A 13,862-nucleotide genomic window follows, 5' to 3' on the forward strand; every position below is an offset into this window, starting at 1 on the left:
AAATATAAAATTGAGCCACTAGCTTTTATTGAATCAAGATGCATGCATGTGTATCTTCACTCTTTGGAGTTCCCTATATTGTCCTTTATTTACTTAATTTAATTTAATTTATTTAGTTTTTCAGTGCTGGGGAATTAAACCCAGGTCCTTATATATATTATACCACTGAACATCTTCCCCAGCCCTTTCATTATTTTAATAATATTTTAGTGTTTATATAATAATATTTACATTATATAATAATATTTAATGTTTATATAACCATTCTCATTCTAGCCATATCTCTTAAGTATAGGAGATTTTTTCATTTTTACACCACTAATACTGGGCTCAGTTCATTGTCTATATCAGTTGCTCTAAAATGTTAATCAGATCTCTTACATTATTTCAAATTATGTTATATGTGGTTTGAAAAATTTAGCTTTCAATAAAAAATATAATTTTTTTCCTTATAAAGTTTTGGAAAGTAAGTGGTTTTGTGATTATGAAATATTAAATAGTCTATAATAAGAATATAAGATTTGTAGGGCTCCAGAAAAGTTGCCTTTATATCTTTAAGGCAGAAACCACATCAATAAAACTTTTTAGAATTTACCAAAGGAATTGATGTGAATTCCAATTAGATGTGAGGTCAGTTCTTCCTGTTGGCCCCTGAGTCATTGTAAGATACTTCCAGGAGCAATAAATTTCATCACATCTTGATACTCTAGATACAAAATTTCTGTTATAAAACTTTTGCTAGATAACCTGAAAAAGAACATTTTAATTTGCTTGTAGAATTTTAAAATTTATAGAAGCACATTATTCTTTCCCTTGTAGCAGTATACCAAGATTAAGAAGAAACAATTACAGCTTCCAAGAAAATTGAAGGAATAGGAGTATAGCTCAGTGCTGAGCATGTGTGAGGCTCTGGGTTTCATCTCCAGCACCCCAAACTCCAGAAAGAAACAAGAAAGAAAAAGTCATTTAGAGAATATTATTAATACATTATGAGATTTTTTCTAGTTGTTACTGATTGTCAATTTCCCTCTGCATTATCCTTTAGATACTTGGGATTTGCTTTTATATCCCATTTTAACAATATCATAAATATTTTGCACTTATAATGCAACAATCTCACCATCAGAATTCATTGTTAACATGAATTTACAGTTCTCTTTTTAGCTTATTTCTCTTAAAAAGTTATTAATAACTAAGTACTATGTTTGATGTGATATACTACACTTTATAATTGCTTTATCTTTATGCATGAAAAATGATGAGACATATTTCTCTGACATGCTGCTCAATATCCCAGCTACACCATCATAATGACTAAGACATACATATTGTACATAATATAGAGCAGTAGATGTGATTCAGTAATACAGAACTAGATACAAGTTTATTAATGGAAGGACTGAACTCTATTTTGTATTCTCAAGTTAATCTTGTAAGCAGGATTAAAATTGTGACCCATTCAGCTGCAGCAAGGAAAATTCAGGACAAGTCTTACTAAAGATTCATAACTCAATTTTAAGGGAGAAAATCAAGCAGCAGTATCTTACCTGAAAGTAAATAATTTGCTCTGGGAATTCTCCCTGCAGTAGTTTTAGATAGATGCCAGAAAAAAGCATTTATTAGGTGCCTCAGACTCTGTCCTCCCTCTTTAATAGATTGCCAATAAGTTACTTTATACACATGTATGAAAATAGAATAATGGGCTCGGGTTAGATGGCTCACACATGTAATCCTAGCTAGTTGGGATGCAGTGATTGGGAGGTCAAATTTCCAGCCTAGAACATGCAAAAAGTTAGTGAGACCCCATCTCAAACAAAAGTACAAATTTTGTTTATGGCAAGTTTATTCTTGTATCCTTTAAAATCTATTTTAATTGATACATAAGTAAAATACAAATATAAAAGAAATCAGTTTAAGCTGGAAGTAGTGAAGAGGTCTGTTAGCGATGAATCAATTTGGGTTGTAATATACATGTGCATGGAAGCAATGCTAAGAATCTCTCTGTATAGCTACCTTTATCTCAAACTAGCAAAAATGCTATGTCTTTCTTATTATTGCTTATGTCTTCTCTTCAACAAAATTGGAGAAGAGGGCAGAACAGGTTCTGCCTGGAAGCGAGGGGGTTGGGGGAGAGAGGGAGGAGGCAGGAGGCAGGGGAGAGAGATGTCCCAAACAATGCATGCATGTATGAATAAATGAATAAATAAACCAAGAAAAGATACAAGATTAAAATACCCAAGTACTAAACTAAAATAAATAAAAGGAATCAGTTTAAGTAACTTCCCCCTAGTGAAACAAAGCATTTTCTGTAGCCACTTTGACTTTATTGGGAGCTTTCCAAGTAGCTTTGTAGTGATAGAAATTGCATTTGTCTTGATGTTCATTGTACTGAACAATAGTCATGAAATTTAAAATTTAAAGTAAATCTCTCTAATAAGTACACATTGAAATTTTTCAGTTACATTTAGGTGTACAGTTATCAGTCAGAAAAATGTAGGATATTGTAGTGGATAAGAAGAGATTTATAGGATGAGCTCACTATAAAAGGAGTCAAGTTTATGAATTTTCTTGAGATGTGGAGTGTTTCCCTTATTTACTCAGAGGGACAACAATATTGTTATATGGTATTAGACCAATATCACCAGTGGGAAAACAGTAGCTGTAGTAAAAATGCACTTTGCTGCAGCAAACTAACTATATAGGATGAAAAAAATACCGATGTTTTCAGAAATGAAAGTATAAGCCTCAAGTGACTAAGAAATAAATGCATTGGAAATCAAATATCACAAAACATAGTCCTTTAATCAACCTTTGTTCACAGAAAAGTATCTTGTGATAGCAATTTTATTATAAGAAATTTAAATAAAATCTTGTCTTCAAGGTGAAATATAATAATAAACACTATGTATGAATACATTTGAAATGACACATTTCATTGACCAAGGAGTAATTTAAAACCTTTATAATTTTATGGGAAATTTAATATGTATATTCATGAGTGGCATATAGTAACCTAAAGAAATAAAAGTCTCAGTTCATAGCAGTTCATAGATATTTTCAGAGCCTTCCTCAAGTTAGTTCTGGCTAACAGTAAAGATCTGTACTATAAACACAACCACATACCTGCATTAGTAGAACAAATGCATCATGAGGCTTTAAAATAGAATTTTATCTCTAAGATTTATCTTTTACTTGGTGTTTCAGGCTATATGTTATTAATTTAGCCATAGAATAATTGTTTCTTTTATCTGTTAAAAAAATGGGCTAGTAACAGCTGCCTTACCTGACAATGTATTGATGTAAGTACCTAGAAACAGAAAAATTCTATGTGAATTCAGATGTTGCCTCTGTTAACAAAAATATTGCATTTGCTCATGAATATTCATTACTAAAATTTAGTTTTATTTCATTGCTCAATGTTCCCTCCACAATAGAATAGCAATGCAAAGTTGTGTATTTACTGGAAGTTCATTTTATAAAGTAGTCCAGGATATGTGTAGGCATCTGAAATAAATAGACTAGTGACAATCATCCAGGTGACTCATTAAAAAGGGACACCTGGAATATCCTTACAAAAAATGGCATAGGCATAAATGAACCCTAACTCATGGAAAGCCTTACCTTGACTGAACCCAATCCCAGTAAACATCTGCCTTGAGGAAAGCCACCTTCCATTTCTCCTCACTGGCCAGTTTCAAAGCTGTCTGTATAAATCTGCAGACCCAACAGGTGAGTCCCATGCACCACATGCAACATTCCCCCACCCACCAAGAACATAATCCAGCCCAGCTCATAGGCAGAGTGCACAAACCCCTGAACAAAACTGAAAAACAGAAAGTGAACTGTAATCTAACGCTGACAGTAGGGGGTGAGGTGGAATGCTAAACCAACCTCAGGGAACAGGGGTGGGGCAAGGAGCTGAACTCAGTGAGCATAAGTGGCATGAGAATAGAAGCTTAGAGTGGGATTAGGAATAAAAGCCTACCTTCCAGAGCAGGGGCATGGTAGATCACTGAGCTCAGTCTTGTGGGACTGAGAGTGGTGCACAAAACTGAATTGCCCCACCTTGACACAAGAGGCACTGACTAGCCAAAGTTACACCTGTGCGACAATGTAGTAGCTGCTTAGTGAAAACAACAACAGATCAGACCACCTAGCACAAACTGGAAGCGTGCTACCACAGGTCCCAATTGCAACCTACCCTGTGGACAGAAGGAACCAAATACTGATCACAAGCCAGCTGTCTGGTGAGAGCACTTCAGAGTTCCTGCTTGTAACAAACAGTCCATAAGACCATTAAAGAAGAACTGATACCAACCCTCCTTAAACTGTTCCATGAAATAGAAAGGGAAGGAAAACTGCCAAACACATTTTATGAAGCCAGTATTACACTTATCCCAAAACCAAGCAAAGACACCTCCAAAAAGGAAAACTATAGGCCAATCTCCTTAATGAACATTGATGCAAAAATCCTCAACAAAATAATGGCAAACCAAATTCAGCAACACATCAAAAAGATTATTCACCACGACCAAGTAGGCTTCATCCCAGGGATGCAGGGATGGTTCACCATATGAAAATCAATAAACGTAATAAACCACATTAACAGAAGCAAAGACAAAAACCACTTGATCATCTCAATAGATGCAGAAAAAGCCTTTGATAAGATCCAACATCATTTCATGATAAAAGTTCTAAGAAAACTAGGAATAGAAGGAAAGTTCCTCAACATTATAAAAGCTATATATGACAAACCTACAGCCAGCATTATACTTAATGGAGAAAAATTAAAACCATTCCCTCTAAAATCAGGAACCAGACAAGGATGCCCACTATCTCCACTCCTATTCAACATAGTACTGGAATTCCTAGCCAGAACAATTAGGCAAGAAGAAGGAATAAAAGGAATACAAATAGGTAAAGAAACTGTCAAAATATCCCTATTTGCAGACGACATGATCCTGTATCTTAAAGACCCAAAAAACTTTACTCAGAAGCTTCTAGACATCATCAATAGCTATAGCAAGGTAGCAGGATATAAAATCAACATAGAAAAATCATTAGCATTTCTATACACTAACAATGAGCAAACGGAAAAAGAATGTATGAAAACAATTCCATTTACAATAGCCTCAAAAAAAATCAAAGAGTTGGTGTAAACCTAACAAAAGATGTGAAAGACCTCTACAAGGAAAACTATACACTTCTGAGAAAGAGATTGAGGAAGACTATAGAAAGTGGAGAGATCTCCCATGCTCATGGATTGGTAGAATCAACATAGTAAAAATGTCGATACTCCCAAAAGTAATCTACATGTTTAATACAATTCCCATCAAAATTCCAATGACATTCATTAAAGAGATTGAAAAATATACCGTGAAATTTATATGGAAACACAAGAGGCCACGAATAGCCAAGGCAATACTCAGTCAAAAGAACAATGCAGGAGGTATCACAATACCTGACTTCAAACTATATTACAAAGCAATAACAATAAAAACAGCATGGTACTGGCACAAAAACAGACATGAAGACCAGTGGAACAGAATAGAGGACCCAGATATGAAGCCACACAACTATAACCAACTTATCTTTGACAAAGGAGCTAAAAATATATGATGGAGAAATAGCAGCCTCTTCAACAAAAACTGCTGGGAAAACTGGTTAGCAGTCTGCAAAAACTGAAACTAGATCCATGTATATCACCCTATACCAAGATTAACTCAAAATGGATCAAGGATCTTAATATCAGACCCCAAACTCTTTTTTTTTTTTTTTCATTTTTCTTTTATCATTCATATGTGCATACAAGGCTTGGTTTATTTCTCCCCCCTGCCCCCACCCCCTCCCTTACCACCCACTCCACCCCCTCTCACTCCCCCCCTCAATACCCAGCAGAAACTATTTTGCCCTTATCTCTAATTTTGTTGTAGAGAGAGTATAAGCAATAATAGGAAGGAACAAGGGGTTTTGCTGGTTGAGATAAGGATAGCTATACAGGGCATTGACCCACATTGATTTCCTGTGCGTGGGTGTTACCTTCTAGGTTAATTCTTTTTAATTTAACCTTTTCTCTAGTTCCTGGTCCCCTTTTCCTATTGGCCTCAGTTGCTTTAAGGTATCTGCTTTAGTTTCTCTGCATTAAGGGCAACAAATGCTAGCTAGTTTTTTAGGTGTCTTACCTATCCTCACCCCTCCCTTGTGTGCTCTCGCTTTTATCATGTGCTCATAGTCCAATCCCCTTGTTGTGTTTGCCCTTGATCTAATGTCCACATATGAGGGAGAACATACGATTTTTGGTCTTAGAGTAGGAAATACTCTGGAGTTAGTAGGTATAGGTAAGAACTTTCTCAATGAAACCCCAGCAGCACAGCAACTAAGAGATAGCATAGATAAATGGGACCTCATAAAACTAAAAAGCTTCTGTTCATCAAAAGAAATGGTCTCTAAACTGAAGAGAACACCCACAGAGTGGGAGAAAATATTTGCCAACTATACATCAGACAAAGGACTGATAAACAGAATGTACAGGGAACTTAAAAAACTAAATTCTCCCAAAACTAATGAACCAAGAAATGGGCAAGTGAACTAAACAGAACTTTCTCAAAAGAAGAAATTCAAATGGCCAGAAAACACATGAAAAAATGCTCACCATCTCTAGCAATAAAGGAAATACAAATTAAAACCACACTAAGATTCCACCTCACCCCTGTTAGAATAGCCATCATCAGCAACACCACCAACAACAGGTGTTGGTGAGGATGCGGGGAAAAAGGAACCCTCTTACACTGTTGGTGGGAATGTAGACTAGTACAACCACTCTGGAAAAAAATTTGGAGGCTACTTAAAAAGCTGAACATCAATCTACCATTTGATCCAGCAATACCACTCTTGGGGATATACCCAAAAGACTGTTACTCCAGAGGCACCTGCACATCCATGTTTATTATGGCACTATTCACAATAGCCAAGTTATGGAAACAGCCAAAATGCCCCAGCACTTACCAATGGATTAAGAAAATGTGGTATCTATACACAATGGAATTTTATGCAGCCATGAAGAAGAACGAAATGTTATCATTCACTGGTAAATGGATGGAATTGGAGAACATCATTCTGAGTGAGGTTAGCCTAGCCCAAAAGACCAAAAATCATATGTTCTCCCTCATATGTGGACATTAGATCAAGGGCAAACACAACAAGAAAGTTCTGTTTAGTTCACATGCCCATTTCTTTATTGGTTCATTAGTTGGCAAATATTTTCTCCCACTCTGTGGGTGTTCTCTTCAGTTTAGAGACCATTTCTTTTGATGAACAGAAGCTTTTTAGTTTTATGAGGTCCCATTTATCTATGCTATCTCTTAGTTGCTGTGCTGCTGGGGTTTCATTGAGAAAGTTCTTACCTATACCTACTAACTCCAGAGTATTTCCTACTCTAAGACCAAAAATCGTTCTCCCTCATATGTGGACATTAGATCAAGGGCAAACACAACAAGGGGATTGGACTATGAGCACATGATAAAAGCGAGAGCACACAAGGGAGGGGTGAGGATAGGTAAGACACCTAAAAAACTAGCTAGCATTTGTTGCCCTTAATGCAGAGAAACTAAAGCAGATACCTTAAAGCAACTGAGGCCAATAGGAAAAGGGGAACAGGTACTAGAGAAAAGGTGAGATCAAAAAGAATTAACCTAGAAGGTAACACCCACACACAGGAAATCAATGTGGGTCAATGCCCTGTATAGCTATCCTTATCTCAACCAGCAAAAACCCTTGTTCCTTCCTATTGCTTATACTCTCTCTACAACAAAATTAGAAAAAAGGGCAAAATAGTTTCTGCTGGGTATTGAGAGGGGGGAGAGGGAAGGGGTGGAGTGGGTGGTAAGGGAGGGGGTGGGGGCAGGGGGGAGAAATAAACCAAGCCTTATATGCACATATGAATAATAAAAGAAAAATGAAAAAAAAAAAAAGAATTAACCTAGAAGGTAACACCCACGCACAGGAAATTAATGTGAGTCAACTCCCTGTATAGCTATCCTTACCTCAACTAGCAAAAACCCTTGTTGCTTCCTATTATTGCTTATATTCTCTCTTCAACAAAATTAGAAATAAGGGCAAAATAGTTTCTGCTGGGTATTTAGGGGGAGGGGGAGAGGGCAGGGGCGAAGTGGGTGGTAAGGGAGGGGGTGGGGGCAGGGGGGAGAAATGACCCAAGCATTGTATGCACATATGAATAATAAAACAATAAAAATTTAAAAAAAAATGAAAAGTGGATTAAAAGAAAAAAAACCCTCTAGCCAACTCACCCCCACATGCTGTCTGACATAAGGGCAGCAGTCTTCCACACATAGCCAAGAATAACAAACATGAGAAGAAACAGGGGCACAAAATAACCTTCAGTCTTAAGCACCAAAACCAGAATTGTATACCAAAGGAATAAGAACAGAGCATTTGCCAAACTAACTATACCTGTTAGTGTTGTTATTGTAGTTGTTGTTTTTCTCTTTTTTTCTTCTTAGTTTTTCAACATTTTTTACTTAGTATTTTTTATTTTCTTAACTCTATTCTTATCTCCTTCAGTTTCTCTCTTTTTCTTGTGCTGCAATTGATTGTTCTCCCATCCCAACTATTCTTTCTACCCATTTTCATCCACTCTCTCCCCTGACTTTACCTCCCCTCCTTGCCTTCCCTTCATAACCTTCCTGGCTCAACATTTCCAACACAGTGATTAGCCTACTCTTCCAACCAAATATACTCACAACCCTCTGCAATCCCTGACACAAGCACCCTCTGCTACAACAGCTGAATTATACCCTTACATATATACACACGGGCCTCAAAACCATGTAACCCCATACTTATTCCCTCAGTAATACCACCTTCATTTTCTGCTTCCACTTTAAGTGCCACCTTTTCAAATTACCCATGTTTCTATCTCTATCCATGCAACCATTATCTGCCCAAATCCCACTGTTCATAGATGTATTCACCAAGGGGTTCTCTATATAATATGCAAACAACTGGTCTGGCATTGAACCTTTAAATTTGTTATTGCTAATTTACATTTCCAGGTCAAGGACAGAAATAACATATAAACTTAGCTAACAACCAGCCAGGAACCACGCAATATTTAAATCAAAGGAAAGAAAGCAGAAGATTAAAACTGCAAACCAGCCAATCAAGAACATAGGACTATAGCACCAATTAGAAGCAGGGAGAGAAGAAGAAAAAGAACTCCTTAAAAGAACAATTCTTTTCCCACTAACTAGAAGATTTAGTAGGAAATGAAGAAAATGAATGCCTGGATTATGACCACAACAGAACAATGATAAATATTACCAATGAGCTCAATGACATCCACAAAAAAAATCTCTCAAAGTGGAAATTATGGAGGAGATCATGGAGAAATTCATGGAGAAGCTACAAAACACAGTTAAACAGAATGTACAGGATGAACTCAAGAAATATCAAGACACCACAAATAAAAAAACTTGAGAAGACAAAGAAACAACTAAATGAACTAAGAAAGGATTTTAAAAAACATTAAGTAGACAAAAGAGACTATAAAAAAGGGATGTGTGAAATAAAAAGACAATACAAGATATGAAAGAGAACCTGAACAAAGATACGGAAAACCTTAGAAAAAGAATCAAACAGAAATCCTGGAAATGCAATGTCCCTTTAATCAAATAAAAAAATACAGTGGAAGGCCACACCAGCAGATCAGAATAAGTGGAAGACAGAATCTCAGGGCTCAAAGATAAAATAGGTCTTAAAGAAAAAAACAGAAGAACTCTTAGACTCAAAGACTCAAGACATGTGAGAGGAATTCACAAGAACTCAATGACTTCATTAAAAGACCAGAACTGAGAATCATAAGCATCAAAGAAGAAGAGGTACAAGCCAAAAGGATATATAATATATTCAACAAAATAATAGCAGAAAATTTCCCAAATCTCGAGAAAGAGATGCCCATTCAGTTATAGGAAATATCCAGGACACCAAACAGACTTGACTAAAACAGAGCCACTCCATGTCATATTATTGCTAAAACAACTAGCACAGAAAACAAAGAAAGAATAGTGAAAGCTGAGAGAGAGAGAGAGAAAAAAATGAGGTACAAAGGTAAATCCATCAAAAAAACAGCAGAATTCTCAGCAGAATTCTTAAAAACAAGAAGGGCATGGAGTGAGTTGTTTCAAGCAATGAAAGAAAACAATTTCAGCCCTAGGATACTCTACACAGCAAAACTATTATCCAAAATATATGGAGGAATAAATGTCTTCTATGATAAACAGAAACTAACACAATATATGATCACCAAGATACCACTACAGAACATTCTGAAAGGAATCCTACACACAAAAGATGAAAATAAATTTAACCATGAAAGGATAGAAAGTATTAAACCACAAAAGAACAAAAGACAAGTAATAAGAGAGTACCACTGAATCAGCTGCACACATTCAAATCCTTAAACAACTGTGTGGCAGGAATCACCACATATCTATTAATATTAACACAAAATGTTAATGGACCTTAATCTCCCATCACAAGACACCATTTGCCAACTGGATTAAAAAAGGAAGACCTGATAGGAAACACACCTTATTGACACAAATAAACGCAGGCTTAGGGTAAAAGGTTGGAAGATGATTTAACAAGCAAATGGCCCAAGAAAATGGGCAGGAGCAGGAATACTTTTACCAGGCAAAGTAGACTTCAAACTTACATTAGTTAAAAGAGGCAAAGAGAGTCATTTCATACTAAAAAAAAAAAAAAAAGAATACAACAAGAAGAAATAATGATTATCAACTTATATTCACCCAATGTCATTGCACTCAATTTCATTAAACAAATACTAAAGGAATTAAAACCACATTTAGAGTCTAATATGTGGTAGTTGGACACTTTAATACCCTTCTATCTCCAATAGATATGTTATCCATACAAAAACCCAGCAACAAAATCCAGAAAGTAAATGACACCATAGATCTAATGAAATTGACAGATGTCTACAGAGTAATCCTCTTTCAACAGCACAATATACATTCTTCTAAGCAGCCCATGGAACTTTCTCCAAAATAGACCCTATTTTAGGGCCAAAAGAAAGTCTTAACAAAAATAAGAAAATTGTAATAACCCCCTGCCTACTATCTGATCACAATGCAATAAAACTAGAACTAAGCAAAAACAGCAACAGCAGAAAAAATATTCAAATAATTGGAGGTTAAAGAACACATTGCTCAATAATCAATACACCATAAAAGAAATAAGGGAGGAAATCAAAAAGTTCCTGAAATTTCATAAAAGTGAAATCAGAGCCTATCAGAACCTATAGGCATAGCTAAGGTAGTTCTAAGAGGAAAACTTATAACCCTGAGTGAATATATTAAAAATACAGAAAGATCTCCAGCAAACAATCTAATGCAACATCTCAAAGTCCTAGAAAAACAAAAATACGTTAAACCCAAAACAAGCAAAAGGAGAGAAATAATAAAAGTAAGGACCAAAATTAATGAAATAGTGACCAAAAAAAAAAAAAAAACAAAGAATCAATGAAACAAAAAGCTGATTCTTTGAAAAAATAAACAAGATTACAAACTCCTTGTAAGTCTGACTAAAATGAGGTGGGAAATGACACAAGTCAACAAAATCCGAAACAAAAACATGGGAGATAACAACAAACACCAAGGAATTCCAGGAACTCAGGGACTATTTTGAAAACCTATATTCAAATAAATTGGAAAATCTAGAAGAAATGGACAAATCTCTAGATATGAATGGCCACACAAAACTGAACCAAAAGGATATTAACCACGTAAAAAGATTTATAACACATGAAGTTGAAGCAGCAATATAGTTTGCCCAAAAACAAAAGTGCATGACCCGATGGATTCTCTTCTGAACTCTATCAGATCTTTAAAAAGAATTAATTCCAAAACTCCTTAAAATTTTCTAGAAAATAGAAAAGGAAAGAACACTGCCTAACTCATTCTATGAAACCAGTATTACACTTATCCCAAAACTGGACAAGGACACATCCAAAAAGGAGAGCTACAGGCCAATCTCCTTAATGAACATTGATGCAAAAAATCCTCAATAAAAAAATGGCAAACTGAATCCAACAACATATATGAAAGATCATTCACCATGACCAAGTCAGCTTCATCCCATGGATGTAAGGATGGTTCAACATATGCAAATCATTAAATGGAATACAGGACATTAACAGATGCAAAGACAAAAACCACCTGATCATCTCAGTAGACACACAAAAAGCCTTTGATAAAGGTCAACACCATTTCATGATAAAAGCTGTGATGAAACTAGGAATAGAAGGAATGTACTTCAACACACTAAATGCTGAATATGAACAAGACTATAGCCAAAATCACACTAAATGGGGAAAAACTGAAACCATTTCCCCTAAAGTCTGGAATGAGAGGAGGGTGCCCACTTTCCTCACTCCTGTTCAACGTAGTCTTGGAATTTCTAGCCAGAGCAAAAAGGCAAGAAGAAATAAAAGGAATATAAAGACATAAAGAAGATGTCAAATTATCCCTATTTGCAAATGATATCACCTTATACCTTAAAGATCAGAAAAACTCCACCTAAAAACTCCTACACCCCATAAACAGCTTCAGCAAACTAGCAGGATACAAAATCAACATACAAAAATCAAGGACCTTTCTAAACACCAACAATGAACAGATTGAGAAAGAATACAGGAAAACCATTCCATTTACAATAGCCTAAAAAAAAAAAAATCACATACCTAGGGATAACCTTAACAAAGGATGTAAATGACCTCTACAGGGAAAACTACAAACCACTGAAGAAAGAAATCTAAAAAGATTATAGAAGATGGAAAGATCTCCCATGCTCATGAGTTGGCAGAATCAACATAATAAAAATGCAATTACTTCCAATTCCAAAAAATGTAGATTACTTCTAAAAGCAATCTACATGTTCGATACAGTTACCATCAAAATCTATGACATTCACCACAGAGATTGAAAAATCTACCTAAAATTTATTTTGAAACACAAATGAACATGAATAGCCAAGGCAACACTAGTGGTATCACAATACCTGACTTCAAACCATACTACAGAGCCATAGCAATAAAAGCAGAATGGTAATGGCACAAACACAGACATGAAGACCAGTGGAACAGAATAGAGGACCTGGATATAAATCCATGCAGACAATGGTGCCAAAAACATACAATGGAGAAAAGACAGGCTCTTCAACAAATGTTGGGGAAAGTGGTTATCTGCCTGCAGAAAACTGAAACTAGATCCATGTTTATCACCCTGTACTAGTATTAACTCAAAGTGGATTAAGGACCTTACTATTGGACCTGAAACCTTGAAGCTAGAACAGGAAAGAACAGGGACTACACTGGTAGCAACAGGTATAGGCAATGACTTCTACAGTAGAACACAGTGTCTCAGCAACTGAGAGAACCAATTGACAAATGGGACTACATGAAATTAAAAAGCTTCTGTCCAACAAAAGAAATGGTCTTGAAATTGAAGCGGCTACCCACAGATTGGGGAAAAAATCTTTGGAGCTATACATCAGACAAGGGAATGAGAACCAGAATATATTCAGAGCTTAAAAAACTAAACTCCCCCAAAATCAATGACTTAATAAAGAAATGGGCAACTAAACTGAACAGAACTTTTTGAAAGGAAGAAGTCTAAATGGCTAAAAATTGTGAAAAATGCTGACCATCCCTTGCCATAAAGGAAATAAAAATCAAAACCACACTAAGATTCTACCTCACTACTGTTAGAATAACTACCATTAAGAACACCAACAACAAATGTTGGTTTGGATGTGGCAGAAAAAGG

This window comes from Castor canadensis, chromosome 10 (assembly GCF_047511655.1).
Source record: "Castor canadensis chromosome 10, mCasCan1.hap1v2, whole genome shotgun sequence".
NCBI classification, from domain to species: Eukaryota; Metazoa; Chordata; class Mammalia; order Rodentia; family Castoridae; genus Castor; species Castor canadensis.